Raw genomic sequence first — 25,950 nt, forward strand, 5'->3', positions numbered from 1 at the left:
AGGAGTGTGCTGACAGACTTTGTAGCCAACAGTGCTGAGGCTCCCCAAACTGGATTTACAAACAGCTGACCAGGGAAGGAAAGATTAGACTCCCTGGGTACCTGCAGTGGGAGCAACCCTGCCACAGCAGAAAGACACAAGTAGCCCACAAAGGGGTCACTCCTGGTTCTTATGGACTGGTAATGAGAGGGAAGCACACTGCTGGGCCTCATAAGGCATCTCATACATAAGGCCACTTCTCCAAGATCAGGAGACATAGCCAACTCACCTAATACATAGAAATAAGCACAGAGAAAGAGGCATAGTGAGGAGGCAAAGGAATACTTTCCAAGCAAGGGAATAGGACAAAACCCCAGAAAAAGGACTAAATGAAACAGAAACAAGTGACCTACTCAACAAAGAGTTCAAACAAAATATCATGAGGATGCTCACAGATATGGGGAGAAGAATGGATGAACACAGTGAGCACATCAGCAAAGAACTGGAAGATATATAAAAAAAAAAAAACAATCAGAAATGAAGACCACAATACTGGAAATGAGAAATTCACTAGAGGGACTCAGTAGCAGAGTAGAAGAAGCAGAAGAACAGATCAGCGAGCTAGACGAAAGACTAGAGGAAATCACCCAAGCAGAACAGAAAAGAGAAAAAAGAATTAGACAGAATGAGAACAGTGTAAGGGAACTCTAGGACAATATCAAGCATGCTAACATTTGGATTATAGTTGTCCCAGAAGGAGAAGAGAGAGACAAAGGGGCAGAAAATTTATTTGTATAAATAATAGATGAAAATTTCCTAACCTGAGGAAGGAAACAGACATCAAAGTTCAGGAAGCACAGAGAGCTCCAAACAAGATAAACCCAAAGAGGCCCACGCCAAGACATATTATAACTAAAATGTCCAAAATTAAAGACAAAGAATCCTAAAAGCAGCAAGAGAAAGGCCACAAGTGACATATAAAGGGAAACCCACCAGGCTATCAGTGGACTTCTCAGCCAAGACCCTACAGGTGAGAAGAGAATGGCACAACGTATTTAAAGTGCTAAAAGGAAAAAACCTACAGCCAAGAATACTCTATCCATCAAGGTTGTCATTCAGAATGGAAGGAGAGATAAAGAGCTTCCCAGACAAGCAAAAATTAAAGGAGTTTATCATCAAGAAACCAGTTCTGCAAGAAATGCTGAAGGGACTTATTTAAGTGGGAAAGCAATGACCACAAATAGAGATAAAAAAATAATTATCAAAAAAACAAAACAACAACAACAACAAAAAAAACAGGCAATAAAATCACTTGTAAGGTAAAAATATAGTAAAGGCAGCAGATCAACTACCTGGGCAGATAATATGAAGGTTAAAAGACAAATGTACTAAAATCACCTATTTCAATGATAAGAGGGTAATGGATAGACACACACTAAACAAGAGACTATATATGATTTGAAAAACATATAATGTGGGAGGAGGGGAGTGAAAAAGTAGAGCTTTTAGAAAGAGGTCAAGCTAAAGAGTCTATCAACTCAATATAGACTGTCATATGCACAGTATATTAAATAGGATCCTCATGGTAACCACAAACCAGAAACCTATAACAAGCAGGAAAAAAGTAAGACAAAAGAAATCAAACATATTACTAAAGATAGCCATCAAACCACAAGGGAAGAGAGCAAGAGGAAAAGAAAGAAACAGAGAAGAACTACTAAAACACTCAGAAAAAAAAAAGGGACAAAATGGCAATAAATACATATTTATCAATAGCTACTTTAAATGTCAATGTACTAAATGCTCCAATCAAATGCCCTAGGGTGACCAATTGGATAAAAAAACAAGACCCATGTATATGCTGCATACAAGAGACACACTTCGGACCTAAAGACACTCACAAACTGAAAGTGAAAGGATGGAAAAAGATATTCCATGCAAACGGCAAAGAAAAGAAAGCAGGGGTAGCAATACTTATATCAGACAAAATAGACTTTAAAACAAAAACTGTAACAAGAGACAAAGAAGGGCACTACATAATGATAAAGAGAATAATCCAACAAGAAAATACAACACTTGTAAATATCTATGCACCCAATATAGGAGCACCTAAATATATAAAGCAATTATTAACAGACATAAAATGAGAAATAGACAGTAACACAATAATAGTAGGGGACTTTAACACTCCACTTACACCAGTGGATAGATCATCCAAACAGAAGATCAATAAGGAAACACTCGCCTTAAAGGACACATTAGACCACATGGACTTAGTAGATATATACAGAACATTCCATCCAAAAAACACAGAATACACATTCTTTTCAAATGCACATGGAACATTCTCCAGGACTGATCACATATTAGGCCACAAAACAAGTCTCAATAAATTTAAGAAGATCGAAGTAATACCATGCATCTTTTCTGACCACAAAGGTATGAAACTGGAAATCAACTACAGGAAGAAAACCAGAAAAGCCAGAAAAATGTGGAGATTGAACAAAATGCTACTGCACAACGATTGGGTCAATGAAAAAATCAAAAATTTCCTGGAGACAAAGGAAAATGAAAACACGACAAAAAAAATGCCAAAATCTGTGGGATACAGCAAAAGCAGTTCTAAGAGGGAAGTTTATAGCAATTCAGGCCTACCTCAACAAAGAAGAAAAATCCCAAATAAACAATCTAAAAGTGCATCTAAAGGTACTGGAAAAAGAACAACAAACAAAGCCCAAAATCAGCAGAAGGAAGGAAATAATAAAAATCAGAGCAGAAATAAACAAAATAGAGACTAAAAAAAAATAGAAAAAATTAATGAAACCAAGAGCTGGTTCTTTGAAAAGATAAACAAAATTGACAAACCCTTAGCTAGACTCACTGAGAAAAAAAGAGAGAAGCCCCAAATAAATAAAATCAGAAATGAAAGAGGAGAGATTACAACGGACACCTCAGAAATACAAAAGATAATAAGAGAATACTATGAAAAGCTATATGCCAACAAAATGAATAATCTAGAAGAAATGGATAAATTCTTAGAAACATACAACCTTCCAAAACTGGACCAAGAAGAAGTAGAAAATTTGAATAGACCAATCACCAGTAAAGAGATCGAAACAGCAATCAAAAACCTCCCAAAAAATAAAAGTCCAGAACCAGATGGCTTCCCTGGTGAATTCTACCAAACATTCAAAGAAGACTTAATACCTATCCTTCTCAAACTCTTCCAAAAAATTGAAGAGGGGAGGCTTCCTAACTCATTCTATGAAGCCGAGATTATCCTGATACCAAAACCAGACAAGGACAACACAAAAAAAGAAAATTACAGGCCAGTATCACTGATCAACATCGATGCAAAAATCCTCAACAAAATACTAGCAAATCAAATACGACAATACATTAAAAAGATCATACATCATGATCAAGTGGGTTTCATTCCAGGGGTGCAGGGATGGTTCGACATCTGCAAATCTATCAACAAGATACACCACATTAACAAAATGAAGAATAAAAATCACATGATCATCTCAATAGATGCAGAGAAAGCATTTGACAAGATACAGCACCCATTTATGATAAAAACTCTAAATAAAATGAGTATAGAAGGAAAATACCTCAACATAATAAAGGTCATACATGACAAACCCACAGCAAATATCATTCTCAATAGAGAAAAACTGAAAGCTATCCCTCTAGGAACAGGAACCAGACAAGGATGCCCACTGTCATCACTCTTATTTAACATAGTATTGGAAGTCCTAGCCAGAGCAATCAGGCAAGAAAAAGAAATAAAAGGGATCCACATTGGAAAGGAAGAAGTGAAACTGTCACTCTTTGCAGATGACATAATTTTATATCTCAAAAACCCTGAAGATTCCACTAAAAAACTTTTAGAAACAATAAAGGAATACAGTCAAGTCACGGGATACAAAATCAAAGTACAAAATTTGGTTGCATTTCTATACACTATCAACGAAGTAGCAGAAAGAGAAATAAATAATACAATCCCATTTACAATTGCAACAAAAAGAATAAAATACCTACCAATAAACTTAACCAAAGAGGTGAAAGATCTGTACACTGAAAAGTATAAAGCGTTGAAAGAAACCGAAGAAGACACAAAGAAATGGAAAGATATTCCGTGCTCTTGGATTGGAAGAATTAACATCGTTAAAATGTCCATACTTCCTAAAGCAATCTATAGATTCAACGCAATCCCTATCAAAGTTCCAACAACAGTTTTCACAGAAATAGAACAAAGAATCCTAAAATTTATATGGAACAGCAAAAGACCCCGAATAGCCAAAGGATTCCTGAGAAAAAGAACAAAGCTGGAGGTATCACACTCCCTGATCTGAAAATATACTACAAAGCCATAGTAACCAAAACAGCATGGTACTGGCACAAAAACAGACACACAGATCAATGGAACAGAATTGAGAGCCCAAAAGTAAACCCACACATTTATGGACAGCTAATATTCGACAAGGGAGCCAAGAGCATACAATGGAGAAAGGAGAGTCTCTTCAATAAATGGTGTTGGGAAAACTGGACAGCCACATGCAAAAGAATGAAAGTAGACCATTCCCTTACACCATGCACAAAAATCAACTCAAAATGGATTAAAGACTTGACTGTAAGACCCGAAACCATGAAACTTCTAGAAGAAAACATAGGCAGCATGCTCTTTGACATCAGTCTGAGCAGCATATTTTCAAGTCCCATGTCTGACCAGGAAAGGGAAACAAAAGACAAAATGAACAAATGGGACTACATCAAACTAAAAAGCTTCTGCACAGCAAAGGAAACCATCAACAAAACGAAAAGACAACCTAACAATTGGGAGAAGATATTTGCAAACCATATATCAGATAATGGGTTAATATCCAAAATATACAAAGAACTAATACAGCTCAACAACAACAAAAAAACCAACAATCCAATTAGAAAATGGGCAAAAGATCTGAACAAAGATTTCTCCAAAGAAGATATACAGATGGCCAACAGGCATATGAAAAGATGCTCAACATCATCAGCTATCAGGAAAATGCACATCAAACCTACAATGAGGTATCACCTCACTCCGGTCAGAATGGCTATAATTAACAAGACAGGAAACAACAAATGTTGAAGAGGATGTGGAGAGAAGGGAACCCTTGTTCACTGCTGGTGGCAGTGCAAACTGGTGCAGCCACTATCGAAAGCAGTATGGAGTACCCTCAGAAAATTAAAGCTAGATCTACCATATGATCCAGCTATCCCACTGCTGGGTATTTATCCAAAGAACTTGAAAACGCAAAGGCATAAAGATACTTGCACGCCTAGGTTCACTGCAGCATTATACACAATAGCCAAGACATGGAAGCAACCTAGGTGCCCACCAAGGGATGAATGGATAAAGAAGATGTGGTATTTATACCACGATGGACTACTACTCAGCCATAAGAAATGATGAAATCCGGCCATTTGTGACAACATGGATGGACCTGGAGGGTATTATGCTGAGTGAAAGAAGTCAGAGGGAGAAAGTCAAATACCATATGATCTCACCCATAAGTAAAAGATAAGAACAATGACAAACAAACACATAGCATTGGAGATTGGATTGGTGGTTACCATAGGGGAAGGGGGGCGGCAAAAGGGGTGATTAAGCTCACATGTGAGGCGATGGACTATAATTAGTTTTCAGGTGGTGAACATGATGTAATCTACACAGAATTCAAAATATATTATGATGTACAGCCGAAAATAAATTAAAAAAAAAAAACCAAACCACGTATCATACAAGAAATGAAATATTTATGTGTCCTTGTCATCAAATGCTGAGTTTTCAGGCTAAGTGATGCTCCTGGAATAAACGACCATCGATTTGAGTTATTTAAAAAAAAGAAAACCTGAAGAAAACCAGGGTGGTAAGGGCCTCGTGGGCAAGGGGAAGAGGGTGGGAGACAAGCCTAGAGGGACCACGTCATACAGATCATACAGATTCATAGGCCACGTTGAAGATCTTGGGCTTTCTCTCAATTGTAATCGAATATCATTGTTCAACAGTTGAGGAATGGGTTAGTGAATTAGGTTATATCAACATCACAGAATACTACCCATCACTGATTCCCAAGGTGTGTTATAACACTTATCTGTGGAACAGATGTTTCATTGTGTATTTAAAAAAAATTTTCATGTTACAATTAATTTGAAGAAAATGTACCATATTCTCACCTTTTTTCTTAAAGCATATTACAATATTATAGGTTTTGAGAAATCCTACAGTAAAAGAATTTGTTTACTTTTACAACTTTCCAAACTTATTTGACCTTGGAGATGTTTTATTTTCCCCAAGTAACATCAGTTAAAATCCCAAGAAACTAGCAGTGGTAAAATATCCTTTGGTAAATATTGCTATATATCCCATTTTAAATGATCATATGTAGAAAGTCTGCAGAAAAGTGGAAAGCATTCCATGATTGTAACTATATATAAAATATGAATTTATGTGAAGGTAATATGCAACAATTAAAATATCTATTGCCTAGAATGACAGATTTATCAGTGATTTTATATCTTTCTTAAGTCTTTGTTTAATCTTGATAGTAAATCATTTTTTCAATTAAAAATTATAAAGTAGTAAAAATTTATGAGAGCCATATTTTTATTTAAATGTATTTGAAGTTTTGCCAATTCAATCAACCTGTGGGCTGCTGCACAAATTTCACTTCATTAGTGTGGCTAGAGACTAAACATTCTATGATGGAGAAGAAACCAGTCATCATAATACCAGTGCTAATCCCCTTGCTGGCAGGTTGATCTCATTAACATCTCTTAATTGGATGAATTAATTTAAACTAAAACACAACTTGATTCATACCATGTTTAACCATAGACATTTTTCATAGGATTCACAGAATCCTCTGAACTTACCTCCCAATCCCACCACTACTTAGAAAGCCATTTGAAAGAGCATTTCATATACACAGATCGAAACCTTTTTATAACTTTGGTATTTGGACCAGAAATTAAATCCTGAATTTTCATTCACTCAACAAACATATATTGAGAGTACTAGACTATCCCTAAAAATATAAAAATTTAAAAAGACAAAATCCTTATCCACAATGAATTCTCAGTAGGCGATACAGACATGCAAAAAAAATGCAACACAGAATAAATACTTTAACTTTGATATATCTTGGCGTAATGTTAGTACAAAGAAGAGAGAAGCTAGTTCTTCTCAGAATAGGGAGAGTAGGTCAGAAAGGCTTCAAAGAGGATGAGATGTTTGAACCACATCTTTAAAAATGAGCATGAGTTTGCCAGGCAAATGAGGCTGGGAACATTCCAGGCAAAAAGAGCATGCACAAGGCCTTGATGTGTGATCCAGAACAAGTACCAGGTGGGACTAATGAAGAGGGCACAGTGAAACCTGCCACAAATCCATCAAATAAGACAAAGATTAACAGGTTTGGATTTTAGATGGTAGCACCTACTTTAAGCATGAGCGGGTTCAGAGAATTAAGGAGAAAGGTCCAAACTGCAGTCAATTGAGGAAGGAATGAAGGTCTCAGGAAGCACACTCAGCAGACTCAGTCATTTGTGGGGTAACATTTTGGCAAGTGATATTCTTAACTCATGTAATAAATAGGTGCTTATGATAGGATTCTGTTGTGCATGTAATAATAAAAATATATTTTTTAACTCTGTGTCGCACTGACAGAATCTAAATATAGATGATTCTTATGATTTCAAGCAGGTCATCCTTTCACTTTAAAAACAATAGTACTTAATGACAGGTTGTAAGTAAATCTTGATATCTTCAGATGAAAAATGCCATATAAATATAAAGGGTGATTTATCAAATTCACTTCCAGTGCAAAGGCTCCCAAAGTACCTGGCAAAGAAGCATGTGTTCTGATATCTTCAATGAAACAAAGAGGAGAGGTGCACATTCATAGTGATACTACACTTTGAATGTTTGCAGCAGCATATCTCTACGGGTTGCAGGACACTCCGTAAGCATGTTTACTTTTGTAAGAAGAGAGTGGTCTGTGCTCACATTTAACCACAGATAAAGAGGTGACATTAAAAAATGCAAGAATTGCAAGCAACCTTAAGCATCATCTATCCAACCTCTTCATTCTATGGTTGAAGAAACAGAATCAGAGAGGTTATTAGGTTGCCCACAGCTCACACAGTGAGTCAGAGCTGAACCCAAGACTGCAACCCAAGATCCCAGCTTCCAGTAGTCTGATGTTTTGGTTTTCACTGCACCCTCCTGGCCTGTCCCAAAGGGCAAACTAAATCAAAAACAGAACTAAGAAGTCAGTTAAAAGCTGAGTCAACAATACAGTGATCCTATTACCCTCGGCCTGTAACTGAGGATGCACTTTGTAGTCAGCATGGGGTAAGGGAGGGTCACTGTGAACACCTGCTACACGCCAGTCACTTGGCTGAGTGCTGTGCATACACTCACAACACACAATGCAAAGTTATTCTCTCATCATTTCACTGTCAGTCAGTAAATAAATATTTCCTGGGGGGTTATTATGTGCCAAGGACAGTTCTAGGCCCTAGAGATCACACTGAACAAAACAGAGTCTCTTCCTTCATAGACTTGCACTCTAGTTGGGGGAGACAGATAATAAACAAGTCAACTAATGAATACACAAGAGAGTAGTAAGTGCTAGATAGAGAAACAAAATGAAATGATGTAATGAAGTGTGACAAGAGGGAAGGTGGGAGAGTGGGCCCTGCCTCATCTTGTGAGGTCAGGGGAGGCCTTCCCAGGTCTTCTCCTTATAGGCTGATAAGAAGGACATGCAATCAGGCATCAGGCATGAACCTTCATATGAGAAGACATGAAGATGGCTTAGAACCTGACGATATCCAAGGGTAAAACCAAGTCAAAAATCAGGGCAGGCCATGTGTGAACCTGTGTGTGGAGGCACATGTCTGTCTAAGCGTCACCAAAAGGAGCAGGAGAGAATGGTCTGAGGGCAGTTCAAAAGGACCTTCTGTAACAGTTTGCTGCTGCTTCCTTTGGCTTTTATTAGGCCAAGCTACTTAATATGCAATGGTTTTCACCCTGTGGCCTTCATTCCTCAAAGCTCTACTAAAAGTCAGTTTCACCCCCCCCCCCACCCCCGCCTTCTCTCCACATGACTCCTGTCTTATTTTAACTGGATATAACTGCTTCATAACTGTTGGGTTAAAGTAAAGGTGATAGATATGACTACCAAGACCCCATGCCAATCTCAAGCATTTCCTGGAACAAGACAAATGGGACAGGGTGGTGGAAATGCTGGTCTAATGGGCCTTCCAAAAAGCATAAACAGATTGAACCCAAAGTGAGTGCAATACCACCAGGACTTCTTAAGGGAAAACAGCAACAAGATGTTAGAATTAATTTGAGGCCTCTGACATTGACAGAGTTGGAAGCAACATGAAGCACAAAAGTCAATCTGCTTTGGGAATGTTAAAAGGAAACACTTGTTTGGAAAGAATTTTTAAACGTGAAAAAGAAAGACCATTTTCAGTAGAATTTGTGAACAGTGAGCCTGACCACACACCAGGGGCTGAGAGAAGACGTATCACTGAGGGAACCAGGGTCCAGCTCCCAGCAGTTTTCATGCCCAGCACCCAATTGAGAAATCATGTGCGCTGATGAATGTCTGCAACAGGCCAAATGACTCCACTGGGAGAGAATCAGACTCTCAAATTCAATCTCGGCCTTGATTCCATTCTTCCTTCTCCTCGCCCCAGCGTTCCCTGTGTTTCTTCATTCTGTGGTGATTGTATACACTCTAAGAACCACACACCTTAAGTTTAACTGTTTTACAAATCACTTCCCATTCTCCATTGGTAGATACATGTTCACATGAAGGCCACACTTCAGTGAGAGGGTTCCGATTGTACCCACTAGACCAGACTTACTCCAACACATTCCTGGGCCAGGTTCAAGTCAACAGGCTAAAGGAATCCACACCTGAGGCAAGTCTCCCCACTGCATGACTGAGCTAACGGTGGTGTACTTTATAACATCTCTGTCTACTCTTCCTTAGCATCTGGATGGATACTCAATTCACCTTGTTGGTGTGGTATTCAGGAAGAGTTTGGGTTTCTGAGGGGAAAAGATTACATACTGCTCTAGTTTATCTTCTGGATATCTTTTTCTACCACTGCATCAAGTACCAGTCGATCCTAAAAAGTGTCCTTTTTGTGATCAACACGCATTGAAAACATCCAGTCATCCCCCAAATTCCAACATCTTTCCACACCTGTGATGATGAGGTGACAGTGATACAAGCACCCTATGATGTTGAGTTACAAGAGGCTGACTCTCAAGACTAGGGATGCAGAATTGCATGTGGGAAACCTCTGGCTGCTGAATTAAAGATGTCTTCCTTTTCTGAAACCTCTATTTCCTATCCCTTGATTTGCTAATCCAGAAAGATGAAACTCCTGTTTGCTTCTCAGTGAGAGCTCCTAATAATGTATTCTATATGATCATTGCCCTTAGAATGGTTAATTTTCCACTTAAAGCTCAAGCAACTTTGCTTTCTTACTATTTTAAATGTGAAAGTTCCTTGCCCTTTGAAGAGACATATTTAGAAATGATTTTTATGGTGTGATAGTAACAATAGATATCTCCTGCTGGTAATTCTTCACCAAGGCGAAGGAGAAAATAAAAAAATATTTTAAGTTAGACTTACAGTGTTTAGATTTTAATATATTCTTTAGATATAAGCATATTTCAGATAATCACTAAAAATTGTCTCAGTTTTTTTTCCACTGCAATAAAGGAAGCTTTAAGATTGTGAGCTATACAGATGATAAAATATAATACAATGTAATATACAGTAGTCCCCCCCATATCCTCAGTTTCACTTTCCACAATTTCAGTTACCTGCAGTCAACCACAGTCTGAAAATATTAAACGGAAACTTCCAGAAATAAACAGTTCATAAGTTTTAAATTGCACACCGTTCTGAGTAGGGTGATATAATCTTGCACTGTCCCTCTCCATCCCGCCAGAGGCATGAATCATCCCTTTGTCCAGCGGATCCATGCTGAATGCGCTACCCATCCATTAGTCACTCAGTAGCCATGCTGGTTATCAGATGGACTGTCGCAGTATCACGGTGCTTGTGTTCAAGTAACCTTTATTTTACTTAATAACGGCCCCAAAGCATAAGAGTAGTGTTGCTGGCAATTTGAATATGCCAAAAAGAAGTTATTGTTGTTAATCTCTTACTGTGCCTAACATAAAATTAAACTTCATCATAGATACATAGGTACAGTCATTCGCTGCATCATGACGTTTCAGTCAACTACAGAACGCATATACAAAAGTAGTCCATAAAATTAGTACCATATATCCTATGCGTGTAGTAGGCTATACCATCTAGGTTTGTGTAAGTACACTTCATAAAGTTCGTGCAACAACAAAATCACGTTAACGACATATTTCTCAGAACATATCCTCGAAGTTAAGCAACGCATGACTCTACAGGAAAAAATAGCAAATATAGGGCTCAGTAGTATCTGTGGTTTCAGCATCCACCAAGGGTCTTGGAATGCATCCCCCTCAGATAAGGCGGGACTGCTGTATGCATAAAATTTATGTAACTATATAAACAATATCTACAGCCTAAAGATTTAAAGCTTAAGAGATCGTACATTTTAAAATTTTTGTAGCTCACCTTATAATGTAATTTTCTCATTTCAGATCTCCTGGATCAAAAATACGGAATTAAGAACCATGATTTTACATAGCTATATAAATTTTGTAACATACCTGTAGCAAATTGCATGTTTTGTTTTATTAAACATAATAACATACTATGCAAGCTTAATAGACATACAATACAATCAATCCTTATTATCCACGGATTCCATATCTGCAAATTCCCTTACTTGCTCAATTTATTTGTAACCCCAAAAGCAATACTCACAGCGCTTTCAAGGTTATTTGCGAATATGAGGAGCAGCGAAAATTTTGAGTCACCTGATGTCCACATTCCCAGCTGAGGTCGAACGAGGTGAGACACTCTTCCTTCTTGTTTCAGCTCTTATAGTAAAAACAAGTGTCCTTTTCACAGTCTACTTAGTATCATGTTTTTCACATTTTGGTGCTTTTTCTTGGTGATTTTACTATTTAAAATGGCCCCTAAGCATAGTGCTAAAGTGCTGCCCACTGTTCATAAGGGCAAGAAGGCTGTGAGGTACCTTACAGAGAAAATACATGTGTTGGATAACCTAGTTCAGGCATGAGTTATAGTGTTGTCCACCGTGAGTTCAATGTTAACGAATCAATTACATATTAAACAAGGCATTCAAACAAAAACACACATAAAACAAGGTTATGTATTGATCAGTTAACACAAATGTTGACCAGAAGCTGGCAGAAACTAAACCCCAAATTTCCCCTAGAAGTAATGGTTCAGTATTCCTTAATGCAGCGTTTACAGTGAGTTCACAGCACATAACTCCCATGAATAACAAGAATCAACTGCGTTACATTTAAAAACAAGTTCACGCATTACTACAAATGCTCTTTGCAACTTCCATGCTTCCCACGTTGAAAGCATAAGCATGTGACTATGGAGTACTCCTTCCACAGAGCCTAGCTTGGCGCCATTAATGTGGGTTTCTTTAAGCTGCTTATCAGGTGGTGCTTCCCAAGAGGCAAGGCGCCAGAAGGAAAGTAGTGACCAGCAACCCTAGGGGCCTGAACTGTGTTCCCTGCAGAGGGAAGCCCTCTAGCCAGAGCGGTCGTGTGAGGAGCCATGGGTAACTCACAGAGGCTGCGTCCCACAAGGAGCCTGGACAGGCCTGAGGTGAGGCATCCATTCCGAGGCCAGGTCATTGCACCTGAAAGGGGCAAGATGAAAAGGGAGAGTCAAGAGGAGACCACAGAGGGTCAGAAAGTGAGGCGCAAAGAGGTTCAAAGAGAAGACAGGAGGCAGGGTGTAGAGGGATGGTCGTGTCAGGATTCAGGAGTTTGCTAAGAAGTTAGACGTGGGGATGGTGACCTCTGGCCTGGAGGGAGGGAGAAAAGTGGCTAAAGTGCTGGCAGGGAGTGGACGATGCTGATGGCCACCTAAATAACCTCTGAGGGAAGTGGACAAATTCATCTCCAAGGTTCCTTTCAGCCCTATAGGTGTATGATGATAGAGTGATAATAAGGAAGAACAGTGCAGGTTGGCGGATCAGCTTTGTTCATTTTTATTGAAATTCTTGCCTGCCATCAGAATCCTCAAAAGAGAAACAAATGTCTTCTGGAAACCACAGCTTCACCTGTCTCCACCAGTACAGTGGTGTTTGGTAATATAAAACATCTTTACTTTCTTAATCTGTAACAGAAAGGGATACAAAGATTTTCCTTTTTAGTGTCCGGTTATCTCCAATGATTACATCAGTCTAGTTTTTTCTTCTTTAACTTTTATTATAAAACTCAATCATACACAAAAGTAGAGAGAATTGTCTAATAGACTTCCATGCACCCATCACCTAGCTTCAATAATTCTCAACAGTTTAACCCAGTTTTGTCATCCTCTTATTTGACTAACAGAGCTTTCATATATTTTTTTCATTCAACAAGTATTTCTTGAGCTACTGCCATGTCAGAAACTTTTCAAGTACTGGACTGAGTGAAAAAAAGAAAACAGACAAAAAATACCTGCTCTCAAGGACCTTACATCTTAGTAAGATAAGTAATAGCTAATTTTACCAAGAGTCATTGGCCATCACTGTTATGAACACTTTACTTTTGATTATTTTGTGTAATCCTCACAACAACCCAATGAGGTAGGCACTCTTATTATCCTTTTTACTGATGAGGAAATTGTAGTACAGAGAGGTTAGGTAACTTGCCCAAGGTCACACAGCTACCAAGTATTGTAGTTGGGGTTCAGACTGGCTCCGGAGTCTGTGCTCTTACCCACCATGCATACTGCCTCTCTGCACCTCAGTAAGTCCTGCCTCTTTCACAAAGCACTTCTCTGCAGAATCCTGGGCTTCTCTGACCTCTATGACTTGGTGAGAATTACAAGAACCAGGTAGAAGTTAGCCACATAACCCTTTTTCTCCACTCACATTGACCTCATGGAATCTTTAGATTAAAAAAGCTGTGGCCATTTATCTTTGTTGGACCAACTTCCTCTTAAAAGACTTGTCTTTTTGTAGATTTCAATTCAAATATGATAGCAAATTAAAATACTTTTTATTAACTATCAAAATCCTATGTTTTCTACCCTAGTATTAAGAACAGATAACATTTATTGAGCTGTAGCTCTGGGCCAGGCATGGGGCTGAGTACTTTAAGTGCATCCATATAGACCTCATAACAACTCTGTAAGATAAATATGACTAGCCCCATGTTACAGATGGAGAAATGGAGGCACAAGCAGATTACAGAGCCCACCCAAGTTCACATGGCTAGAAAGTGGCAGAACCAGAACTTGTCTTTATTTCATACTCTTAACTACACTACCCCCACCTCCACCTCAGAGGAATTCTCTGTACTAAAAAATCCAGAACTCTCTTGATGGTTCAGCAGAAATATTTTACATGTATCATATAATAATATTTTTCAAAACAAAGCTTTTCACTTTTGTATCATCCCACTCTACATTTCAAATTTCATTAAAAAGTTGAGTTATTTCTCCAAAGAGCCCTGGGAGTATCAATATTCTGATTTTTATCATTCAAGACTGGGGTAAACCAACACATGGAGTTTTTATGACTAGGCCAAGCTCTCATATTAAAGGTGTCTGAAGAGACAGCAAAAGGACCCAAAACCAGGATGGAAATCACATACTAAGGAAAATATCCAATCAATAGATCCTATTTCAAGACATAAATCACCAAATAAGGACTAGTAGAGTGCTTGGCACATATAAAGTGCTTGCCAACATTGGTTTAAATAATTAATTTTAAAGTTATATGCAAATAAATCAGACTCTCCTTTTGAAGAGCAGTCTTGAAATGCCCTAACAAGCTATTCACGTTATTGGGAAGGTGGAGTTGTTTAAAATGTTCCGCTGAGTAATAGAAACCTCCCTAACTTCTACTCTAGGTTAGGGGCACCTATTGGATGCTCCCATACCTCTCTGCACATTTTGTAGAACTCAGCATATTGCAATAATTTGTCTACATGTCTTCCCAAGAAAACTATAAGCTCCACAAAAGTAAAGATTTCTGGATCATGTTCACTGTTGTATTTCTAGTGATCAGCACAGCGCCACGGTAATAACAGGACAGATCAAATAAGTTTCATTGAAAGGAGTGAATTAATGAATAAATAAGTGAATAAATGAATGAATGAAATAGGCATTCTAGTACTAGACAGGACAATGAGAGCTATCCAACTCCCTCTGGCACCGTCTTTCCTTGGGCCACAAGGACGTTTAAGTACTTACATTTACTCAATCAGGCTTTGCTCAGCCAGGATTTCTCTGTTGTTCTATCATCCTCTCCTTTTTCCTTTCTTCTTCGTAGTTTTTGTCTTATTCATCTGTTTTGGTCTCAGTGTATCTGTGTTCTTACCTAAACCACCTTAACTTTTCTTTACTAAAAAAATAGTAAATTAAACTGTGAATATTACACATTAACCTATGATGACTAACATGAATCCAAATTTGCCTACTAGAGAATTCTCTACACATAAATAAATGTTCCAAATCCTTATTTTTGGCCAAAGACCTATTATTTTTACTTTCTCAGAGAATTCCCTTTAACGTTTTAAATTTTTCACATATGGTTAGATGATCTTCATGCCAATGATTTGGGAATTACATTGACCCTCAGTGAACCCTTTTATACCTAAAATTAAATTTTGCAGCTACCCAAAAGCATTAGGAAATTCAATGCCCCCGAGGGCTTTGTAGTTAAAATCATAACACAAAGGCTTAACATCTATAGAACCCCTCTCTGATTTTCTGAAATTATTTTGTATTATTTTGTATCATTTTGTAAAACGAAAAAAAGAAAGAAGGAAGAGGGAAGGAAGTAGAAAGGCATCAGCATCATGCTTTCCTGGTATTTCTCAACATTACTGGCATCTCCTTTTCATTCCTGTCAGTGTAGTCACTGACTCTGAAGTTCAGTGCAGAGATGGTACTAGAGAGTCCAGCCTCTCTGGTCAGGGAAGCTGCCCGGCCCAGGTTCAGGAAGAAACCTCCATCTATGGCCAGGAAGTGAAAACTCACCTGACTCAGGTGCTGTAATGCCAGCCATCTCCAGCTGAAAGTAGTCCTTTGAATCATGAGTCTACAATATTTCTCATCCCTGCTATTTTGAAGGATGCTAATAATGGGCTCCTCAATAGGAAACCAAGGTCTGAACACAAACCTATGAAGGAGATCATCTGATTCTGAGAATGTCACCTGATAGAAAGGGTGCTGTGCTCAGAGTCTGAGACATGGGTCCTAATCCCAGTTCTACCACTAACTCGGTGTGTGTCTAAAGGAGAGTTCCTTTACCTGTCTGCATTCCAGTTTCCTCACCTATAGGAAAAGGATACCTACCGTGCCAACTTCACCCACATACTGTGAAAACAAATCAGTAGATGACTTAGTGCTTTGAAAAGTTAAAGCACCTTGCAGACAAACACATTAGTATGCGGTACCCTCCCACATTCCTTTTCTCCATCTCATTTGGGGTTTCTCTTTCTGAGCCTCTCCAAGAAGCTCTTTTAGGCCATGAACAACAAAGCCTTCCCTTCAGCCTTATCACATCTGTAATCTCCCAGGGTGTATTTGGGAAGGGAAAAACCCCCCCACTATGTTAATGGCCTCTTCCTCCTCTTCTTCCTTCTAACAAAAAGAAAAACAACTACAATTACTATCACTATTGAACGTTATATCAAGTACTTGACTTGCATTATCTATTTGATCTCCACAAAAATCCTCTTTGCTTTCAATAGCCCCATTTTACCAACGAGATTGAACAAGTTTAAATAACTTGCCCCACTAAAGTATCCTGGAGATTTCCAAATCCCAGTGCTGGAGAGGAAGAAATCCCTTGAGGTCAGAATTTCAGGCATTGTGGCAAGCCAGTCAGAAAGTTTTTATTTGAGGATTGGGAGACTAACTTTTCTGGATTATCCTTCAAACCCGCCTTCAGGGAGCACCTATGAAAATAAGTCAATTCCGGAGTTTTCACCCAAATCGCTCTCAGATTAGAGAGCCTTGGATTCCAAAACAAAAGTAGTCCATGCGATTTTTAAAAAAAGGAGAAGGACATGAGAAAAAAGCATGTCAAAGTGTGCACTCCACCACCAGGCATATTTACAAGTGACCACGTAAATTGTGATTTAACGGTCCGGCACGTGGTATAAAATGTCAGCAACTTTCACAGTTCTGAAAACTGTGCAAAAAGAGAGGCAGGGAGAGAAGTCTGCTCTTTACACCCACACAGTACTGTACACTTGACTCGAGCGCCCCGAAAATTCCCCTAAGCATTTTTATCGTTACGTATCACTTGTATCACTCCACAGTTTAGTCAGCCAAACCATATCCTTTTCCAGCTTTAGATAAATTGCCTTTTGACAAACTGCACACAGATGAAAATATCATGAAGTCCCCAAGTTGTAATCTCTACCCTGTTTTTCTACCGAGATGAGTAAGATTTTCCTATTTAGTTTTTTTTAAGAACATAAGCAGCAGATGTATATAATATACAAATGTCATCATTAGTATGTTTACTCACTCTTTCTCGCAATTATCTGAGTTTTATCAGATACCTTTGCCCAGATTATGGCACTTGCAAAATCTAGTAAAGAAAATTACCATGCAAGGACATATTGATTTAAAAAAGAGGTGGTCATTTTCCCTTTCTAACTTTCATTATGATGATAAAGTTTTAGCTCTATTTTGGGGGAAAAAAATGAACATAATCAAAAAGTGTAAGATGCTTTGTCACTTTCACCAAACTTACAGTCAACGTTTTAAACAAATTTTTAATATACCATAGAGAGGCCATACTTTATAAATAACTACAAAATGTTTAATTATAAATCATTTTAGCCAAAGTCAAATAAGAGGTCAGCTTACCTTCCTATCCTGTAACAGGTTATATTTATTTTGAAGAGAATACAGTAACTAATACTTTACTCATGCAGCTAATATTAAACTTATGTTCAATGGCTATTCAAGAACATACTTAAGACTAGGATCAGAGATAGGAAAATGTGTCACAGTTCCTGGAGACTCTACCCATTAAGGTTGTTAATACATCAAAAAGGTATTTGTCATATAAAGAAGTATATGCACCACTTTGCTAAGCTAATGAAACTGTTGTGATACAAAACACAAACACACACACACACACATACAGCTGGAAAGACAAGCAGCCACTGACCAAACATAGTCATGTGTCACTCAACAATGGGGATATGTTCAGAGAAACGTGTCCTTAGGTGATTTTGAAATTGTGTGAACATCATAGAATGTAGTTACACAAACCTAGATGGTATAGCCTACTATACACCTAGACCATATAGTATAGCTTATTGCTCCTAGGCTACAAACCTATACAGCATTTTCCTGTACTGAATATTGTAGGCAATTATATCACAAAGGTAAGTTTTTGTGTATCTAAACATAGAAAAGGTACAGTAAAAATAAGGTATAAAAGATAAAAAAATGGTCCACCTGTATAGGGCACTTACCATGAATGGAACTTGCAGGACTAGAAGTTGCTTTGCTCAGTGAGTGAGTGGAGAGTGAATATGAGTGAACATTACACTACTGTAGACTTTATAAACACTGTACACTTAGGCTACAGTAAATTTATAAAAAAATATTTTTCTTTCTTCAATAATAAATTAACCTTAGGTTACTGTAATTTTTTTACTTTATAAATATTTTAATTTTTTTTAACTTTTTGACTCTTTTATAGTAACACTTAGTCTAAAACACAAACACATTGTACAGCTATACAAAAATATTTTCTTTCTTTATATCCTTATTCTATAAGCCTTTTTCTATTTTTTATTTTTTCACTTTTTAAACTTTTTTGTTAAAAACTAACACACAAACTCACATTAGCCTAGGCCTACACAGGGCCAGCATCATCAATATCACTGTCTTCCACCTCCACGTCTTGTCCTACTGGAAGGTCTTCATGGGTAACACACATGGAGCTGTCATCTCCTATGATGACAATGCCTTCTTCTAGAATACATCCTAAAGGACCCGCCTGAGGCTCTTCTTGAGGAGGTGTCACACTTTTCAGAAATATGTCCATGGTGGTTTGCTTGCTTTGTTTCTTTTTTTCATCATAGATTTGCTTGTAAGGAGATAATGCACCACGAACGTTCCTCTCTGTCATTGAAGACCTTTCAGTGTTGGGGGTCTATGTTTTCAAACATTTTAAAGAGCTTGTTGAGGTCTGCAAAAGGTCCTGCTAAACCTGTCACTGTGGGTTCTTCTCTTTCTTCTCCTGTAGTTTCCTTTTCTCTTGCCTCTTCTTCAGCTATGCACTCCTGTTCCAGTTCCAACACTTCCTCATTAGTCAGTTCCTCAGGAGCCACCCCTGGAAGCTCCTCAGTGTCATCCTCATCTACACCCAGGGTAAAGTTGTCTGCCGTCTCAACCACAGCCTTGTTGATTTTTGCAACCTCCTTATCCTTGGCAAATTCTTTGAAGCGTATCTTCTTCCAGATACCATTCATACACTCCTTGGGGACATCACCCCAAGGTTCTTGATGCAGTCACAGATGTTGTAATCCTTCCAGAATTGCCTCTGTGTCTTCTCAGTGTCTTCCTCAGTTGCAGCAATCTGAGCAAAGTTCTTCTTGGGAAATAGGTCTTAAAAGCTGCTATAACTCCTTGATCTATTGATTGGATCAAAGAGGTGATGTTTGGAAGGTGAAACACTACTTTGGTATTGAGATGAAGGTCATCAATAAAAAGAGGCTGCCTGGGAGAATTATTAACAATAAGCAAAATTTTGAAAGCTATGTTATTCTCCAAACAGCACTTCTCCATCTTGCTGTCATAGAAATTCAGGAGGGCATCTTGGAAGAGGAACTGGGTCATCCATGACTTCTTACTGCTCCTGCAGTACACTGGCAGTGTGTGCTTACCGATATGCTTGAAGGCCCTGGGGTTTGCACTGTGTCACATCACAAACAGTTTCAATTTGTAGCCTACAACATTGCCCCCAAGCAAGACTATTATCCTGTCCTTAAAAACTTTGAAATCTGGCATTGACCTAGCCCCCTTATAGATGAAAGTCCTCTCAGGCATCTGTTTCCAGAATAGGGAGGCCTCATCCATATTGAATATTTGTTCCGGCAAGTAATTTTCCTCCACAATCAGCTTATCTAGTTTCCAAAAATTCTTCAGCTGCCTTCACACCAGCATTCGCAGACTCACCACTCACTTTCACATTATGTAATGAATAACGATTTTTAGGTCACTCAAACCTCCCAGAGCTAGCAGTAAATTCAACATCATAGTCTGGTCGAGCCGTTTCTTTCAATACTGCAAACAAAGTTTTTGCTTTGGCTGTGATCGTCATGGTGCTGAGAGGGAAATGATTCTGTGCCTGGTCTCCAACCCAGATCATTAGAAGTTTCTCCATGTCTGATATAGAGCCTGCTTGAATTTTTCTTAGTCTCACTGCCTTCAGTGAAACAGATCATTTTACAGCTTCTGTCACTTTGATCCTGTTCTTCAAGATGGTAGTTGGATCTTGGTGGAATGGATTATGCCTGACTGGTGAGCAATAACCATAACTGATTTTCCACATTTGTAGTCCTTAATCACTTTTAATTTTGTTTCCAGTCAATCACTCAAGGTGGCCTCTTACTGGCAATATTAGCAGTGGATTTTGTATGCTTTGGGGCCATGATGAGCAAAGCAACACAACATGAAATCAAGCACAAAAGAAAAGGATGCAATCAAGAGACACAGTGAATCCAAGATGTATGAGGCTGATGCTGGGGGCAACATGGAATACTGTTTTACAGTAAATTTTTTTTATAAGTAGAAAGAGTACACTCTAAAATAACAATAAAAAGTATAGTATAGAAAATACATAAACCAGTAACACAGCTGTTTATTATCATTATCACATATTATGTACTGTACATAATTGTATTGCTATACTTTTATACAACTGGCAGCACAGTAGCATCACCACAAACACGTGAGTAATGCATTGTGCTGCGATGTTACAAGAGCTAGGATGTCACTAGATGATAGGAATGTTTCAGCTCCATTATATTCTAATGGGACCACCATAATACGTATGGTCTGTCGTTGACCAAAATGCCATTATGCAGTACATGACTGTAAACCAGACATTGCTCTAAGATCAGCAGTAAAAACATAACCGTGATACCTGGTGCCTAACAGTGCCTGGCACATGCAGGAACTCAGTATTTGTTCACAGACACTGATGAGTTTTAACCCTGATATAAATTTCATAGGAAGAATTGTAAAAATGTTGGACTTCAGGAGTAGGTCGGAGGCAATGATGATGAACATTTTTCACACCTTGGTTTTGTTTTCGGGTTTCTTTTTACAAATTTCGTACTTGAAATTAATATACTACGTCTTGAAATTAGTGTTACACAAGTTGCTTAGTCCATTTTCACATCTAAAGTGTATGAGTTTTACTTTCAATTTTTACCTAATGAGACGCATGCCTTGATTAATACACATTAATTCACACAATCCTCTACAAAGCTAAGTGCTTTCAAAATGATTGTACTCTACATTTGTAAAGTACCATCGAGTTTTCAAAGCCTTTCATGCCCATTGAATCATTTAATGCAAATAGCAACCATAGGAGTGAGAAAGACAGCTTCACTATCCCCACTTTACAGTGGAAACCAGCTCAGAGAAGTCTAAGAGTCTGGGCCAATGTCACAGAACTAATGAGTGACAAAACTAGGACTGAAATCCAGGCCTTCTGGGTTTTCCTTCAACATGCCACCCACACATAGTCAGCACAACAACACAACCATAAAATTAATCGCACGGAAACTATTTCTATTATGCCTTCATTCATTCAACAAGTGTCTATTCACTACCTATACATGCTAGACACTGAACTAGAAAGATAGATAAAAGCTCAACAACTCTGCATGCTTTTCCAGGAATTTTGTCTGACTCTTTTCTTTCTTCTTATCCCTGTTTCCAGGAGTTGCGTGGGCTTTCCTCCTTAAACTGTCCAAAATAAACATGGCAATGGCTTGAAGTCATAGCATGCAACTGCAGGCACTGTGATGAAGGCACCTCAAAGTCCATTTTGGGGAAAGTTTCTGAGACCTTCCTTGAATCCTCGGTCTATTGAATACTGTGGGGTAAAGAAGGGAGTCATGACTGTTCTGCTTAGAAAACATGATTCTGTGATTCAAGAAGATGATATATTTAATATCCCACTGATTTTTTTCCCCATCGTCTATATGACTTAGATCATGTTGGTGACTTGGTAACCAACTCCCAAAACCCATTCACCTCTCTGGGTGCCTGTGACTCACTGGATCCCCGACACACTCACTTACATCTGAAGATCTAACCAAGACTGTTTGTGGAGGTACTTTCCAGAGACCTGAGACTATCAGAATTTCTTATCCAAAATTTCTCCTTCCTGCAATACTATCATCCGAGTTTTATTCTTTTTTGTTAAACATTGTTCTCTTCATTCAGTTTGTTTTAAAAATGTGAATGCTGTTAGAAAAAATAGTGTGGGAGGTTTCCATGGCCTTAATGTGAATTTGATTACTGTGAGCTTTGTAGAAAGCTGAGGGGAACAGAGCAATCACACTGAAATGGGATCCTGAGAAAGAGAGGGCGCACAGAACATTCAGAGGCAGGGAGAAAAACAGCAAGGGAAGGACCATCTCATTTAAAGCTCTCCAACTTCACAGTTGTGCCAAAAGGAGCTATGAAATAATAGATATATCATTGGATCCTGAAGATACAGTGCCCACCAGGCAACGTTTCTGCCTTTTGTCTTTTTATTTAAAAAAATCATTTGCAATGTAAAAATGGAATTTTGGTTTCTGTGGGGGAAATGGATGAATTACTTTGAGTACGAAAATTTCCAGCTGCCTCTAAGAAATTTCTACCTAAGTACATTACCACCAAATCAAATAAATCATCACCCTAAAAACGTCCCCAAACACCTCCTCATAAATATTCAGTTTTTCCACAAACACACAATTCAGTGTAGGTCCTTGGGAACCTCTTTGATGCAGTCTTTGTCTTCCTCCTCACATCTAATCTATCACTGAACACTGACATTTCTCCCTACAAACCATCCAATTTGTTTTATTCCCCGTGACTTCATTCTTTTTCATTTCACCCCTGGATTACAGCAGCAACCTTGGGATTGGATTACCTACCTTGAGTCCATGCTTCTCCACCTTGGTTTAAGCTGGGGAAATTTTTTAACTATGGATACCTGAGGTTCAGCGACAGAGATTCTGATTTAATTGGTCTGTGATACAGCCTGGGCATTAAGAGTTTGTTGTGTTGGGGTTTTTTTTTTTATTATTGTGGTAAAACATACATAACATAAAATTTACCATCTTATCTATTTACCATCTACATCTATTTTTAAGTGTACAGTTGAGTAGTGTTAAGAATATTTACATCATGTGCAACCAGTCTGCAGAATTCTCTTCACCTTGCAAAACTGAAATTCTCTAACCATTAAACATTACCTCCCCATTCTCTCCTACTCTAGCCCCTGGAAACCACCATTTTACTTTCTGTCTCTAGGACTTTGACTATTCTATGTATCTCATATAAGAGGAATCACACAATATTTATCTTTCTGTGACTGGCTTATTTCACTCAGCATAATGTCCTCAAGTTTCATCCATGTTGTAGGCTGAATAATATTCCATTATATGTGTATATCACATTTTGCTTATCTGTTCATCCGCTGACGGACACTTGGGTTGTTTCCATCTCTTGGCTGTTTTGAAAAATGCTACTATGAACATGACTGTGCAAATATCTCGTTGAGATCCTGCTTTCAATTCTATGGGGGTATACACCCAGAAGAGGAATTTCTGCCTTTGGCCTTTTAAATGCCCACAAAAGGTGATGATAATTTACTCTGCTGTCAACAAACAACAAACCAGGTATGACTTGAGACACTCCACCCCAAGAGAGGGGCATTCCCTTCCCAAGGCTTCTGAGTCTGGCATCACCCTTTCTTGAGTGCGCACAGTGTGCAGAGCCTTACCCTGTCCTGAAGGCCTGGAGGCTTGGCTTGAGCTGAGATATTTATGTGTCTTCACCAACATGGAAAACAAGGAGAAGGTGGGAAAGGACCAGAAGGGGCGGCAAGAGCGGCCCTGGCATTCTGGGTTGGAGGGATGGTTCCTACATCATTGATTTAAGGGCTTCAGAGGCCATGAACACTGAAGAGAGTATTATGCCCACTCTGCAGCTGTAATTAAAATTGGAAACAACTTTCATGTTTAGACCCTAAAATAACTGTAATGAAACCCCACGAAGTTTTGATTTTCCCTATCACATATATCAACTTTGATGCTTTTATACACACACACACACTTATATGTGTGCATATCAACTATTATATAGATATAAAATATTAAAACTTTTTCAAGACATTGTTTTCTTATTTGATGGCCCCCTTCTTGCAAGTGCCTGCAGCCACGTTGACTCTGTCGTCTGGGTCACCCAGCACTGTCCATCCCTCTGGAGAGGACTAGGATTGGAACCAGGTGGTTCAGAGTCCAAATCCAACACAAAAAAGCCCGAGTGACAGTTCCAGGCCCTGCACATACTTGGCAGGGTCTAAGAGCAGGACATTACGACATAGTCCTAATGCTTTATATTGTTCAGGATACTTTCCCAGACATCACACAACTAGATCCCGAGGTGAGGAGGTGCTGTGCTTGCACACATTTATAGACAAGGAAGCCGAAACCCAGTCTAAAGTCACACAGTAAATCAGTGTCTCAGCCTGCTGTCCTGCCTCAGACAAATGCTCTTGTCCACTGCACTTCTGGCACGGATCCTCCCCACCCAGGCTCTCCCATCTGCCTTTGAAGTAGCGGGGTCTAGTCTGCCCAACCGTCAGCCAAGTTCACTCTTGGTAATCTAAACCCTGTGGGAAACAGAAGTCCAAGCCCTCTTCTCAGGACACTTGTAATCCAGAGGAGAAGAAAGGATGCACATAATGAAAACAGACAGGAACACAAATTGTTTTAAATATATAGCCATATACAAACCAGTTGCAGCTGCTACATAGGGCTGTGAAGGGCTGCTGGGAGAGGGAGTGAAGTTGGTCAGGAAGAGGTGGACTTAGAGCAGAGAGGGGTGGGAAAGCATGGCTCAGGGAAAGCATGCTGCACTCTCTTCCAGCAATAAAAAATGGCTCTCATGTAGACAAGTTCTAAAGTTTGAGAAATAAAACCTGGAGAAAGGAGGTCTGTGGGCCAGAAGGGGCCATCTTACCACGATATATGACAGCAGCCCAGGCAAACACAGGCAATTGGCAAATGTCACAGATCCGTGAGTAAAGTTTTAGAGTTTTTGCTAGAGGCAACCAGAAGCCATGGAGATAGTAGCTCTCCCTCAGGAGTGTACTGGGCCTCAGTTTCCCTGTGAGCCCTGAGAACCATCCTACCCCTACATCAGTTTCTCCTAGGGTGGCCTTTGTTGAGGCCATAACTGCAACAGATGCTTCAGGGCAGTAAATAACAGGGTCATGATAGAAAGGGTCTGAAAAGTACCAGAACAACTTTACGTGAGAGTTTTTTTTTAATTGATCCAAATATCTCTATAGGACAAGTATATCACCTCAAAGGTATCTTTCCCTAGCTTTTAACTTTCCACTAATGTTCCAAAAGACCAGATTAAGTTCTCCTGTTGATGCTGCACTTTCCCTTCATAAAATTCCTTCCATTTGCGACTGTTTGTTTTCTGTCTGTCCTGTTACTGGACAGTAAGTTCTTCCAGGGTAAGAACCACCTCT

The 25,950-nt window shown here is 38.8% G+C and overlaps 1 long non-coding RNA gene across 2 annotated transcripts in view; it reads right to left on the minus strand.

The window, feature by feature from the left end:
• The window catches only part of LOC111768581 (uncharacterized), a 186,888-nt gene that overhangs the window by 145,670 nt on the left and 15,268 nt on the right, over window positions 1–25,950 (minus strand). Inside the window, exon 2 of one of the 2 annotated variants that reach the window (XR_011427726.1) lies at window positions 12,775–12,846. The exons of the other annotated variant lie outside the window; for it this stretch is intronic. This is a non-coding gene — a long non-coding RNA (uncharacterized lncRNA). The remainder of the gene's footprint in view (window positions 1–12,774; window positions 12,847–25,950) is intronic. 2 annotated transcript variants of the gene reach the window in all.

Source organism: Equus caballus, chromosome 17 (assembly GCF_041296265.1).
Source record: "Equus caballus isolate H_3958 breed thoroughbred chromosome 17, TB-T2T, whole genome shotgun sequence".
NCBI classification, from domain to species: domain Eukaryota; kingdom Metazoa; phylum Chordata; class Mammalia; order Perissodactyla; family Equidae; genus Equus; species Equus caballus.